Genomic DNA, 12,647 nt, shown 5'->3' on the forward strand with positions numbered 1-12,647 from the left:
AGCTGTTGGTGAACTCATTTGGGAGAAGGGACATAGCAGCAGTCCATGTCATAGTTTCCCTCCAGGAAACTGCTCCTTCCCTCAAGGAGCCCACTCTATCAGAACAGGGCTGGTGAGAGCAGCTCACAGAGGGCCCTGTTGTGACAGAGGATTTTTAGCAGACAAACCTGTACTTAGAAGTGAAGTCTGCCTCACATGTAACAGAAGAGGATCATAGAGGCAGCTAATCTAATTACTACTAATGATACTTACCCATATGTTAGTTCCATATAAACCTTTTTTATTCCCTGTGCAAACAATGAATAATGAGCAGTCATCACTTTTTTAGTAGTTATATCATTTCCCCTGGGACAAAGACCATCACTGAACAGCACCTTGCACACCGATTTCTGGGGCTTTGAGTGCCATAGAAGCATGTCACTGAATTTATTAAGATCGAGAGGGACAAGTTATCTGGATGGGAAAAACCACCCCCTGTAGACATCGTCACAAGCTTTCAATCATAGTGCAGTTTTCTAGGGGATTATTTCAGGGTATGGAGGAAATCTGATCTGGGCTTGTTTCTTCTGCCACTGAAATTGTAAAGCTTGTGTCTGGGGACTCTGGTGGAAAACAGGTTTGCCATTTCAGGGGTTCAAAGTCTTTTGTAATTTCTACATTTGCTTCCCTATCATTTACCTTTGATTTAGTTCGCTTATAGTCTGCTTTGGCAGTTCTCAGCCTTATGTGAGCAAAATGTCTCTTTCAACCTCGATTAGGCATCAAGCATGAGCTTGTGAAAGCACCACACAATTTTTCTTTCCAACATCATCCAAAATTGGATTTAGTGCATAATAAATATATCCACTGGAACTAAGGTGAGGTGGTGGTTAAAAACAGCTGTGGTTTGCGTTGCTTTTCAGACCACCAAAGCCTAGCCCTCTGGTTTGCACTGATACATCACACGTGACAGCAGTAATTTTTAGTGACAGATACAGGAACATCCTTAGGGAAAATACAACAGTGATGGAAGTTTCCTAGGTGAAAATCAAAACTTTTCTTTCTTCTCCTTCTCATTCTCCTCTTCTCCTTCTCCTTCTCTTCTCAATTTTCTTCTTTTTAAGTGCTTTCATCTTTTCTGGTTTTAGTCATCACAGACATGCAAAACCTTTTTGATCCCTTTAATTTCACCATGATTTAAAGCCAGTCCACAACTCACAAGGAATAATTGTGTTTTTTTAGGATCAGACCTGAAAAATTGGCTGCTCTTTCCAATTGTATTGGATCTGAAGGAGAAGCCAACTATGATCTTTATTTGTTTCAATAATCAGAAAGACCACACCTCTGCATGAAACATTGTCTTTTGCGTGGCAACTGATACTGTGAGCTAAACTAGGTTGCACAACTTAGACTCTAATCTTGACTGGAAAGATAGCATCGATTCTGAGTCAGAATCATATTTTCTCGTATCTCAGATGAATATTTTTGCACAGCAAATGGGAAAATTTGCACGTATGTAAATGTATTTGATCTTGATCCTAGCATTCTGAGTGAGTCCTGGGCCAGGTTACTCTCCCAGAGGATGCAAATAGCTGTTTATGTTCAATGGTCTGATTCTGTTTTCAGGATTTTACAGGAAGGGATTGCAGTAAACAAAGGGGTGGAGACTCATAGGGGAGGACGGAGTTTACGACAGTGAGATCCTGAGATTCACCTGCTGTCCAAAGCCATTGTGTTAGGTTATAGGCCAGAGTTTTCATTAAAAAAACATTGCTGGGTGATAATATAACATCTAATTACATGATTTGTAAATTGCAATCGTGTCAGAGCAAGGACATGACTAAGCAAGTAACTGCCCACGGCTCAGACCAAGTGGTTTCATAGCATCACAGAATCGTTTAAGTTGAAAGGAACCATTAAAGGCCCTCTGGTCTCACTCCTCTGCAGTGCACAGAGGCACTCACAGCTCCACCAGTGCTCACTGCTCAGAGCCCTGTCCCTTCACCTGGGGTGTCTGCAGGGATGGAGCACCACCGCATCTCTGGGAAACCTGTGCCACTGCCCATACTGTAAAAACATCTTCCTCAGATCCAGTCTAAAGGGTCATGTGGACAAGCACAGGTTTCAGGAACTCCATCTCTGTGCCCAGAGCCAACCCAGTATGAAGTTGGTAAAGCCTGGGAGTCCATTGGTCTTATTAGCATCACAGGAACTTGTGCTAGCAAGCAAAAACTTGGCATAAATAGCAAGAACTTTTTCTTTCTGTTTGTCTAATTGATTTACATAATCTTGTTAAAGACAGAAGTGAACTTGAACATCACATCGAATCATACAATGGTTTATGTTGGGGGGAACGTTAAAGATCTTTGAACTCCAACCTCCTGCCATGGATTGGTTGCCAGCCACCAGATCTGTCTGCCCAGGATCCCAATCTAATCATGACTTCAGCTCTGACTTAAGAATGATCTTTTTAGCTGTTTTGGCTCTTACAGCCTTGATATCATTCTTAAAATGAGCTCTTTAAACAAATACAGTGAATTCAAAGAAAACAATCATTTTACTGACTTCCCTTGAGTATTTTCCTACTGTAATGGTGACTACTATCTGTTGATAATAAGGTATGTACATCTTAATGGGAAACTTAATTGCGATTGTAGTATTGTGTGCAATTGCAGGGCTTCCTGTGCTATGCTAGGACCAGGTCAGAGCAGGAGATTGTCCCTCTCTAAAAGAGACTACAACTGCTATGGGATCTATCATGAACATGACCAGGTGGGTATTTTGCTTCTCACTTGAAAGTTGTTTTTTTTTTTTTAGTTTGGTGGGGGGAGGGCAGAGCTGGGTCCTGCTGCAGAGCTGCACTTCTCAGGGCTGCAGGTGAATGCCAGCTGATAATGGCAGGAAGGCAATTACACACCTGCCAGCACATTTGTTACAAATAGCTCCGGAGGCTAATTCGTGGGGTGGTTTTATCTGATGCTTTTTTTTTTTCTTTTTCCTTCCTCTTTCCTTTTTGTTTCCTATTTAAGGGATTGACTGCTTGTTTGCTTGATGGATGGGTGGGAACGAGGACTGCTTATTCTGTGAGCATCTACTCCAAAAACTCTGTTGTTGCTGCAGATGTAACATCAGTCATGCAGAAGCATATGAACAACGGTGAATTCAGCAGCTCTGGGCCACCGTTGTCCTGCAGAAAATCAGGTACTTCCACGGTTTTGAGATGGGGTAGGTGACGCCCACAGCCATGGAGCAGGATTACAGCTGATTTTCTTCAGTTAAAACTTTTCTGGAAGCAACAATGTAGGCACAGCACTGGGGTGTTATGCCAGGTAGGCTCAGTATCAGTGGAGCAGGAGTATTTCTTCCCTACCATACCTGCAGCTTCATTCCCTACTGCTCCCCTTCTCTGTTGGGAGAGGAAAGCAGTGGGGCTGTCTTCCCACCTACCTTCCTCTTGGCTCTTTGTAGGATTACTGATGCTTAGGCTGATCCTCAGAGTGAGTCTGATCCTGCTTTTTTTTCCCCTGAAAACACACATATTCATTGTCAGGGGTGTGCCAGGCTTTGTAGGAGCAGACTACAACCAGTACAAGCTCTAAGGGGGTGTAAGCAGGTGATGGACCTGGCCTTTATGTCTTCAGTTCTAAAAACACTAACAGTATTACCCAGGCACGATGTTTTTACTTTCATCAGCACATTACAAATGTGAGGGGGCCCCTGTCAGATGATTTGCCGAGATAACTTGGAACATGTAAATAAATCCATCCCTGTCTCTCCATAGATCCCAGCTCAGATGTTGCATGCTGTAAACTCCAGCAGTTGTAGCCCTCATTTACATGATCAGATGGGGAAGAGAGGAAGGTTGGTAACAAAGGGTGCAGTTACTTCCCCACCTACTGTCTCCAAGATCAACAGATTCCCTTACTCCCTGAGGTGCTGGGCTCTTTAATCTAAAGTTCCATAGGGATGCCCTGTGCAATTAGCACCTATGCTTATTATTCCATCTTGCTCTATTCTTACCCCAAAGCTCTGTAGATAAAAGAGAGGACTTGTAAAGCTCAAAGTCTTCTGTGGCAGTTTCCTGCTTGGTGAAGTTACCCTGCCTCTCCTTTCCCCGTGGCTCCACACATCTCTCAGGATTGTGGCTTTTCTTTTGCAAAGGAAGTTCAAACTCTCCTTCATGCTATTGTGTTTGTCCATAATTCCATCTTCTACACATCTATTTTGCTATCCTATATGTGATAATTTTTTATACCTTTCTGCAGCCTAGAGCCCAGCTAGTTATCTTTTCTCCTCACTGGGGGGCTTATTTGCAAAACTGGATTGGAGATATTCTAAGACCAGATATTTTGAACTGATTTCTTAGAATTGTAGAATCATTAGGTTGGAAAAGACCTCTAAGATCATCCAGCCCAGCCACCTACCTACCACAAATATCGCCCGCTGACCATGTCCCTAAGTACCACATCCACCCTTTCCTTAAGGACCTCCAGGGATGGCGACCCCATCACTTCCGTGGGCAGCCTGCATCACCACTCCTTCTGAGAAGAAAATTTTTCTTAATATCCAAACAATTTACATCCATCATAACTTCAAAGAGAGGCAGAAAGATAGTAAGAGGAATATTTTAGGAGCCTTTTTTCCCTTTTCCCAGCTAGAATCTGGAAACAGCATGGCAGATGTCAGGAGTGCTTGTTGTTGGTTCTGCTGCTCGCTCATTCTGTACTCTTGAGCAAGATACTTCATCTTTGATTCTCTTTTCTCCCGTTATCAATAGACATAATTAGCGGGATTTATTTTCTCCTAGGGACACTGTTATCTTTAATTGGATTATGCCTGAGTACTTCCAATATGCTGCTTTCTATGGCAGAACTGTTATTGTCTGGAACAAAAATGTGCTGGAGTAAATCCTGACTTTTCCCAAGAGAAGCAATAAAGGGATGGGAATCAACTCTTTTTAACCACAGATTCTGAGGACACTTGCATGACTTCTTGTGAGCCTGCAGATGGTAACTGAGGAAAGGAAGCTTATTGTAAGTTGGTTTAAATTCATTACATACATAAGAATGGAGAATTTATAGAAATTCTTGTAAAGAAAAATGCTGAAAACTACCGATGGCTGGAAATAGGTCAGCACTGGGTGGAAGAAGTCAACAAAGACTCATTCAAACTTTCATGTGAGATCCTTTGTGACTGTACACCTTGGGGTATTCTAGGGATGGGTCAGCTCCCAAGAATAATTCTGGAACTGGTGAATTTTAAGGAGCTCTGATTTTAATTCATATAGTTTAGTTTCTGTGGTTTACATCAAAAGGCACCAAAATGCTGGGAAAACCTCCGGAGCAGCCACACCTCAGTTTAGAGGAGGGCAATTCATTCACACCTACCTACTAAAGCGCTCTTCCTTTTAAGCTATGTTAATTGTTTTAATAAACAAAACAGTTTTCTTTCTGGAGCATTCCAGTCTTTTAGCTGGTAGTCACTTCAGTAGTGTCCCTATAGACTATGAAATTCCCAATCCCTTGTATTTCTTTGTCTTACTCCATCTGTTGATTTTCATCAAGTTTGGTGGCAGGAAAGAACAGATTTATTGGAGACCAAGTAATTCTGTCATGGCAGAAACATTCACTGCTCTCTGAGCTGCCCAAATTCTATGTCTGCACACCTAAATTGGGCAGGTAACCCTGAAAATAGGGAATGAGGTGACTACATGCCCAAATGGACATGTTTATGTGTGAATGCAACTTCTTAGAATTATAACTTGTTGAGTGTATTTCTTCAATTTATTAAGAAGTTATTCTGTTGATTCCTTCTGACACTTTCACTTGCTAAAAATGCTGTTCATTCTATTAAGTTGATATGGTTTTCTCTGTGATAATTGCTATGAGCAAGACAATAACTGGGATTATTGGCTGCATGGTGGTTTTCACTAGAGAGAAAATCAGCGTGCACTGTGTTGGGATAGTTGCCTTTGCTGCATATTTGGGATATTTTTCAGTCTCAGCATAGGAAATACTTGAGCAAAGTCAACAACCATGTGTTTCTTTTAGAAGCCACCACTAAAGTTGTGCTGACAGAGTGAATTCCAGATGGAGCCTGGAGAAGTGATGATTAATTTCCAGCAGTTCTGAAGAGGAAATTATACTTAAATCAATGTAGGTGAATTTCAGCTCTTGCACAAAAAATACCCTAATTGCGTTGGTGAGTTCAGAATGAACTGCAGAGCAGTGTGCAGGAAGTTCACACATCCCTTGTACTATCATTATTGATTGCAAAAGAGCCCCAGATGTTTACTCACTCAGCCAATAACTTGTTTGTGTTCTGTCTCTGCCAACTTGTATGGGGCCCTGGGCAGTCTGATGGTGGGGGCCACACGTTCCATGGGTTGGAACTGGATGGTCTTTAAAATCCCCTCCAATCTCAACCATGCCATAATTCTATGATTGATGCCATGAACAATGCTGGCACACGGTTTGCTGTGCAGCTCCAGCCACGGCACCAATTGAGTGTCTTAACTCTGTGCTTGGGAACATCAGTCATGCTTTGTTCTTCCTTTCAGCCTGCCCTACTTTGCACCCATCATTAATCACATGACGGTGGATGGGATGGGACGAGGCTAGCAGCTCCTTTATGGTGATGGTCACATAACCCCTGTCGTTCTGTCCAACCCCTCGCTTCCCAGATGTAGGGTCAATGAGACAGTTAATTTATTAGCTGTGTGGGGTGATTTATGGGCATCAAATTGACACAAGCTAAATTCGCTTCACAGGGATCCTGTGGAGAAGGAAAGCAGCTAAGGAATGAAGCATGTGAGTGTTCTGTGGGGCTGTGACTCAGTGGGTTGCAATTTGGCCATGCAGGAGAGTGGAGGGATGGCTGCTCTCTGCCCATTGCAGCCCTGTGGGGATGGCAGCTGAGCTGCTGCATGATGCTCTGTTGGTGCTTCAGTTCAGTCTACGGAGTGCTTTGAGGTGGTGATTTTCCACTGGCCTCTCCTGTATTTTCCTCCTTGTCTCTAAGTAGATAGCAGTACCCTAAAAGGGCTGGAGGAAGTGAGGTTGTGTGGTCCTGTCACCTTACGGGAATTGGGTGAACAGCGATTGCTTTGTTATGTGCTGAATAGGAAATTTAGTCCCAATTTTGAACTTAATGTGATGTCATTTAACCCTTACGTGAGGTCTTTGAAAACTAATAGAGCCACACAGGAGTTAGGACAAAGCAGTGCAGAGCCTAGTGAGGTTTAGTGCAAGATTGACAAAGTGCATTATTATTGTGCTGAGGCAGGGTCAAAAAAGGAAATACTCCAAGGCCAGCAGGGAGAAACATTCCTTCTGCTGGACTGATTACTCTTAAAGCAAGAGCTTCTCCCAGCTCCTAATGCAATGGGTACAAGCTCCATGTATTATTCCAGGAGGATGTCAGACAAGGAGAATTAAAAGTGAATTGGCATGCTGGTCAGGGCAGCTCTTCCTGTAATTTCTTTCTCCATCCCTTGAAACGAGAACTAGCCTTTAATTGCCATTGGAAATAACTGTGTGTGCGGCTTGTCTGGGACATGTAGCAGCCTGTGTGGGAGTGAAAGCTCTTGTAGGCAGGATGCAGATGAGCTGTCCTCCTTCCTAGGGCAGCTCTGGGCAGGGGCCAGGCAGATGCTCTCTGCATTGCTCCTCATCAGCAGTCTCTGCTGTCTCACTACTGAAGGGATCTGTACATGTCCAGTTCACCTTCAGGCAAGGTCCAGCTTCTAACTAAAACATTTCTTCCTAACATCTAACCTAAATCCCCTCTCTTCTAGTTCAAAGCCATTCCACCTTTTCTCTGCCTGTCCCTGAAAAGTTCTACTTCTCTAATTCCAGCCTCTCTGGGACAATTTCCCAGGATGCTGTTGAGAAATCCCTTTCTGTCAAGCAGTCAGCAGGACAGGAAGCTCCAGCTGCTTCTCATCCGGAAAGGCAATCCAACAGAATGCCAAGCCCAGGGGCAGAACTTCAGACCTGGTGCCAGTCTTGCTTATTACATATCTGGGTTCTGCAGCCTGGTAGACTTTCATCATGTAATTTATTTGCTTCTCAACATCCCTGCAGTTATTAAAAGCATCGTACTCAGAACAGCCACCCAAGTTTCTCTAATTAGTACATCTGCCTTTTGGGGCAATTTTGGATTGTTCATTTTATGGTTTCACCTCAGGCAGTACATGGCTGGAATTGGATACGGGTTCACATTACCCAGGGGAGCTGCTTATAGGGTCTTTTGGTCAGGGAGCTTACAGGGAGAGAGGATCTGATACTGCGGGGATGGGCTCTGCACAAATGTCACTGAGAAGTCATGCTCTGGTCAAGGGTTTGATGTCTCCCAATGCCATCCCCTGTTCATGGCTGTGTCTGCTGCCCCATGGGGCTCTGCGTAGGGCAGTTGTCTTTCTGTGGGAGAAAGAAACTATCCACAATCCAGTTCAAGGAGTAAGCCCTCCTCTACTGAGACCTGCAAGTGCAAGAATCCACAGGGAGTGGCAGAGGCCGGGTTGTGGCCTTGTGATGCATTTGTCTGACTTTTTATTCAAGAATAGGGAAAATGTAGTCCTTTCTACTAACTTTCTTCTGGGCTTCTCTCCTATGAAAGGCTTCCTCTTACAATGTAGCACCCCTTAAAACCCAGTCTTTGTCATTACCTCTTTACCAAGCTCTGGCTTCTTGCAGGACTGACCCAGATTGGGTTGTTTGTTTGTTTTTTTCTTCATTTTTTATATGATTTTGTTCTGTGCTGAAAATCTGAGCAGCAAGCACTGATTTCATGGGCGGAGGTTAACCACACAGGAGAAGGTCTCGCTGTCATGGTTATAAACCCTTTAGGTCCAGGTGAGGTTGTAGCTTCCTTTCATTGCCTTTCTAGGACTCAGTTGCACTTGGGTTTTGGCCACAAGCACAGTTCCAGCTCTAGCACAAACATAGTTTCTGCTGGTGCAGTGCAATTTGTTTGATCTTGTTTCAAACTGGGGTAAAAATGCATTGCTATAAGTCACATCTCCACCAGTGGTTTGTGTGGGTGACTAGACACTCCAGGTAGGCAAATTTTTCTAAGTCTTGCATAAAGTTACTTGTTTTATGGTCAGGGCTACAGATCCCATGAGAGCTGCAGGAGTGGCATCTGTCCAAGGGCAGGACTGCCCCAACAGGCCTCCAGCTGGAACCGGTGCAGAGGTTGTGTGAGGCAAAGCTCAGCACACTGATGTGCGGTGAGCAGTGCTTCGCTCTCCTGCTTCCCGTTTCCATGCCATAAATGCAAGCTGTGGCAAGAGATCCTCCCTGGGTATCAGTGATGAATACCATTTTGCTCAAACCCAGTAGCAGAGGGTTGCAGGTGAATCAAGTGTGGTATTCTCAGGAGGCTGACATAAACTTCATGTTTGTGTGCTATATAGTATTTGTGGGGAAAACATGGAATTATCAGCTTTGAAGAGAGTCTGATCACAGGCCTTGAAGTAAAACAAGATTGGTGGAAGCAGCAGTTTGTTTTGTAAGAGGCATGTTGTTCTTGCAGTAGGCATTCTGTACATGGAAGGAAAATGCCCAAGCCCCTAAAGGCCAGCAGCCCATATGTGCTAACTGCCACCCAAGGCATCATGGTGTGTCTCTTTAGGTATTGCTATACTCCCTGCTGTTTTTCCACTCCTTTTGACAGCTGGGCCCATGCCATGAACTCTCTGTTAATCCCCCAACCTCTTGCCTTGGGGCAGGGGTTCCACCCCTGTGAAACAAATGTGTGAGTGAAAACAAATTCCTCTGCTGGATTTGCCACATAGGAAGGCTTGTGGGTTTATTGGTTTCAATCAGACAGAATCATAGAATGGCTTGGGTTGGAAGGGACCCCAAGGATCATTGACTTCCAACCCCCCTGCCACAGCAACCTCCAGATTTGGTACTAGGCCAGGTTGCCCAAGACCCCATCCAACCTGGTCTTGAACATCTCCACATTTGGAACATCCACAACCTCTCTGGACAGCCTGTTATAGCACTGAGCAATTTAAAAAGGATCTAACAAGTTTCTATGAGTTTTGGATAGAGTTGTTATCAAGAGGGCAGATCTGACCTGAATTCAGGTTTAAGTTATGATGGGCAGATTTTTCACCTTCAATTTTAGATTATGGCATGGTAGTATGAGCAGTTACAGCAGTGAGCCATCGGAAGGAGGTGACATCCTGCAGGAGCTCTGCTGAGCTGTGCTTACACCAGAAGATAAAGTGTGAAAGCCCAGGTTTCCCCTTTTGCCAGTCTCAAATTGTCAGTTTTACAAGAGGCTTTGGCACTGCTAGCTTTGCTTGGGCTTTGCTGCAGCACCCACATGCAGTGTGCTCTGTAGGGTCTTGCTTTTTCCTTTGATGACTGCATAGCAAAGCTGGAGCCCCTGGGCAGCAAGCAGGACTAATGCTGGGCCTGCTGGATGGGAGTTTTCAAAGGGGAGTGAATCCCTCCCTGTCTGTAAGAAGCTGACAGATAGAGCTCAGCACCAGGTGAAGCATTTGGTGCTTGGGGCTGTATCACCACAGGACAACAGCTCATTCACCCAGCGGCAGGGGATCCAGTGCGCCCAGTGGAAATGAGATTCATTTCCCACAGCTGTTGTACCAAACCACTGCCCAGCCTTATGCTGCTCCCCTCCCTCCATGTTTGCCTTTTTGTTTAAATGCTCCAGGAGTGAAAGGTGGCTCCCAGGTCTGGTTTGCTCATAGTTATGGATTTCTGACCTGAGCTTTTCTAATTAACTACAGAAAAGAAATTGTCACATAAAGAGGTGTTTCTAATCTCCCAATGCAGATTCATTATGGTCCACTAGGACTGACTGATGATCATTCATAATATTTCCCTTTTTATTCACTCAATTAGGAACTCACTGGATGAAATCTATTTCTGTGCCATCAGCACGAACTGGCATCTCTGCAGCTGCATGGCTGTGCAGACAGTAGGGTGGAAACCCACAGAAGTTTCTGCAACTGGAGGCTGAACCCGAGCCCAATCTCTTCTGCAGAAGTTAACCACTGGCTGATGGGGATAATTTCTTCTGAGCAGCTTCTGCCAGTGACATTTCGCTGTCTGTGTATACAAAGGACTGTCTGATGATGGGTGGGGTCAGCTGAGGTATCTGAGACCGGACCCATCTCTGCTATAGCCTCACTGACAGGTGAAAGGTAATTTCCTGAGGGAAGCAGAACCAATCAGACTTTGTCAGTGGGTGGAATGGTTGGGGGCAATACTTGATGTTTTGCATTTGGTCCATTTCAGAAATTTCCCAAGCACTCTGATCCTTGTAGTCAGTGGGAAAGTGAAGCTCCTTCCATGGAGAGAAGCTGAGGCTGTGAGCTGTGTTTGTTCCTTTCAGCTGAAGGTGCTGCCCCGAGGATTTTCGGTTGGGTCAGTTGTTTGCAACCCAAACCTATTACTGTGTAAGAACAGGTAAAACTAGATAAAGACAACAGGAATTTTCCTATAGCCCTGTGGGCTACAACAGGTAATAATAAATGGCCCCAACTCTGTTAAAAGAACAATTTAGCATTGGGTTGGGCTGCTTAGTGGTACCGGGATCCAGCAGAGCCTGCAGCCCCCCAGGCACTGACTGAGTATAGCCCCTGAGAAGGTTCACTGTGGGGTCTGTCTGTGTCTCTTGATCACTCCAGAGCAAATTCATTTTTCCTTTTCCTCAGTGGCAATAGCACTACAGAGTGATTCTTTGTGGCTGCTGTTGTGCTGTGTGTGGTGCCAATTCAGCTTTTTGTTCTGCCTCCAAAGAAAGGGCTCTTGGAGGTGGGGGTGTCACTGGGTAACAGTGCCTGCTCTGGGTAACAAAAGTTTCTTAAAGCTTGTGTGTTGCAAGTGATGATTTTGCTGGAAAAGTACCTGAAGCAGTCACATCTCCCTTTACAGCTTGCTTTAACCTGCTTCAGGCTGCTTCCACTTACTATGTATTAATTCCTGAAGTATGTTAATAACCCTTGGTCAAGCACAGCTGAAATACCTAGCACACTGCAGGGCAATGAGGAGGGATGTTTGATGGCTCTAAGAGGTGAAAAGCCCTATGTCCTAATGGACTCCAGTACCTACAGGGAGCTTTTAACAGGACGGAGAGCAACTTTTTACAGGGCAAATAGTGATAGGCAAGGGAGAATGGCTTTAACCCAAAGGAAGGGAGACGTAGGATGGATATCAGATGGAAATTTTCTTCCCAGAGGGCACTGAGATGCTGGTGCTACTGCCCAGAGCTGTGGCTGCCCCATTCCTGGAGGTGCCCAAGGCCATGGATGGGCCCTGGGCAGCCTAAGCTGATGGGGACAGCCAGCCCATAGCATGGGTGGGGCTGAGAGGGCTTTGGAGTCTCCTCCAACCCAGACATGCTGTGGCCCTGTCTCTGTAATAAGAGCTCTTGCTTTGAAGTTACTTTCAAGTCACATGGAAAAGAACTCAGGTTTGGAACAGGGGATTTGAAGTGCCTGATTGGTGGCTGAGGGTGAAACAGGAGCACCAGGGTGGCCTGTTCACAGGGCAGCAGTGTCATTGGGGGGTGAGCACTCGGGGCCAGTGAGTGAGGCTGTCCTTAGTCACAGAGCTGCTGATCTACTGCCAACAAAATGCAGCTAATCACAGTTTGCCCCTGGATATTTAAAGAGGGTTTAACAATCC

At 44.9% G+C, this 12,647-nt stretch overlaps 1 protein-coding gene across 1 annotated transcript in view; it reads left to right on the plus strand.

Moving 5' to 3' along the window:
* Window positions 1–3,119: 3,119 nt before the first annotated feature.
* GRHL3 (grainyhead like transcription factor 3) overlaps window positions 3,120–12,647 on the plus strand; it is a 33,857-nt gene continuing 24,329 nt past the window's right edge. The window contains exon 1 of the mRNA XM_065744386.1: window positions 3,120–3,180. The gene's annotated coding sequence lies outside the window, so the exon portion shown is untranslated. The remainder of the gene's footprint in view (window positions 3,181–12,647) is intronic.

Source organism: Cyrtonyx montezumae, unplaced genomic scaffold (assembly GCF_038088225.1).
Source record: "Cyrtonyx montezumae isolate F1298 unplaced genomic scaffold, pur_monq_1.0 scaffold_31, whole genome shotgun sequence".
Lineage (NCBI taxonomy): Eukaryota > Metazoa > Chordata > Aves > Galliformes > Odontophoridae > Cyrtonyx > Cyrtonyx montezumae.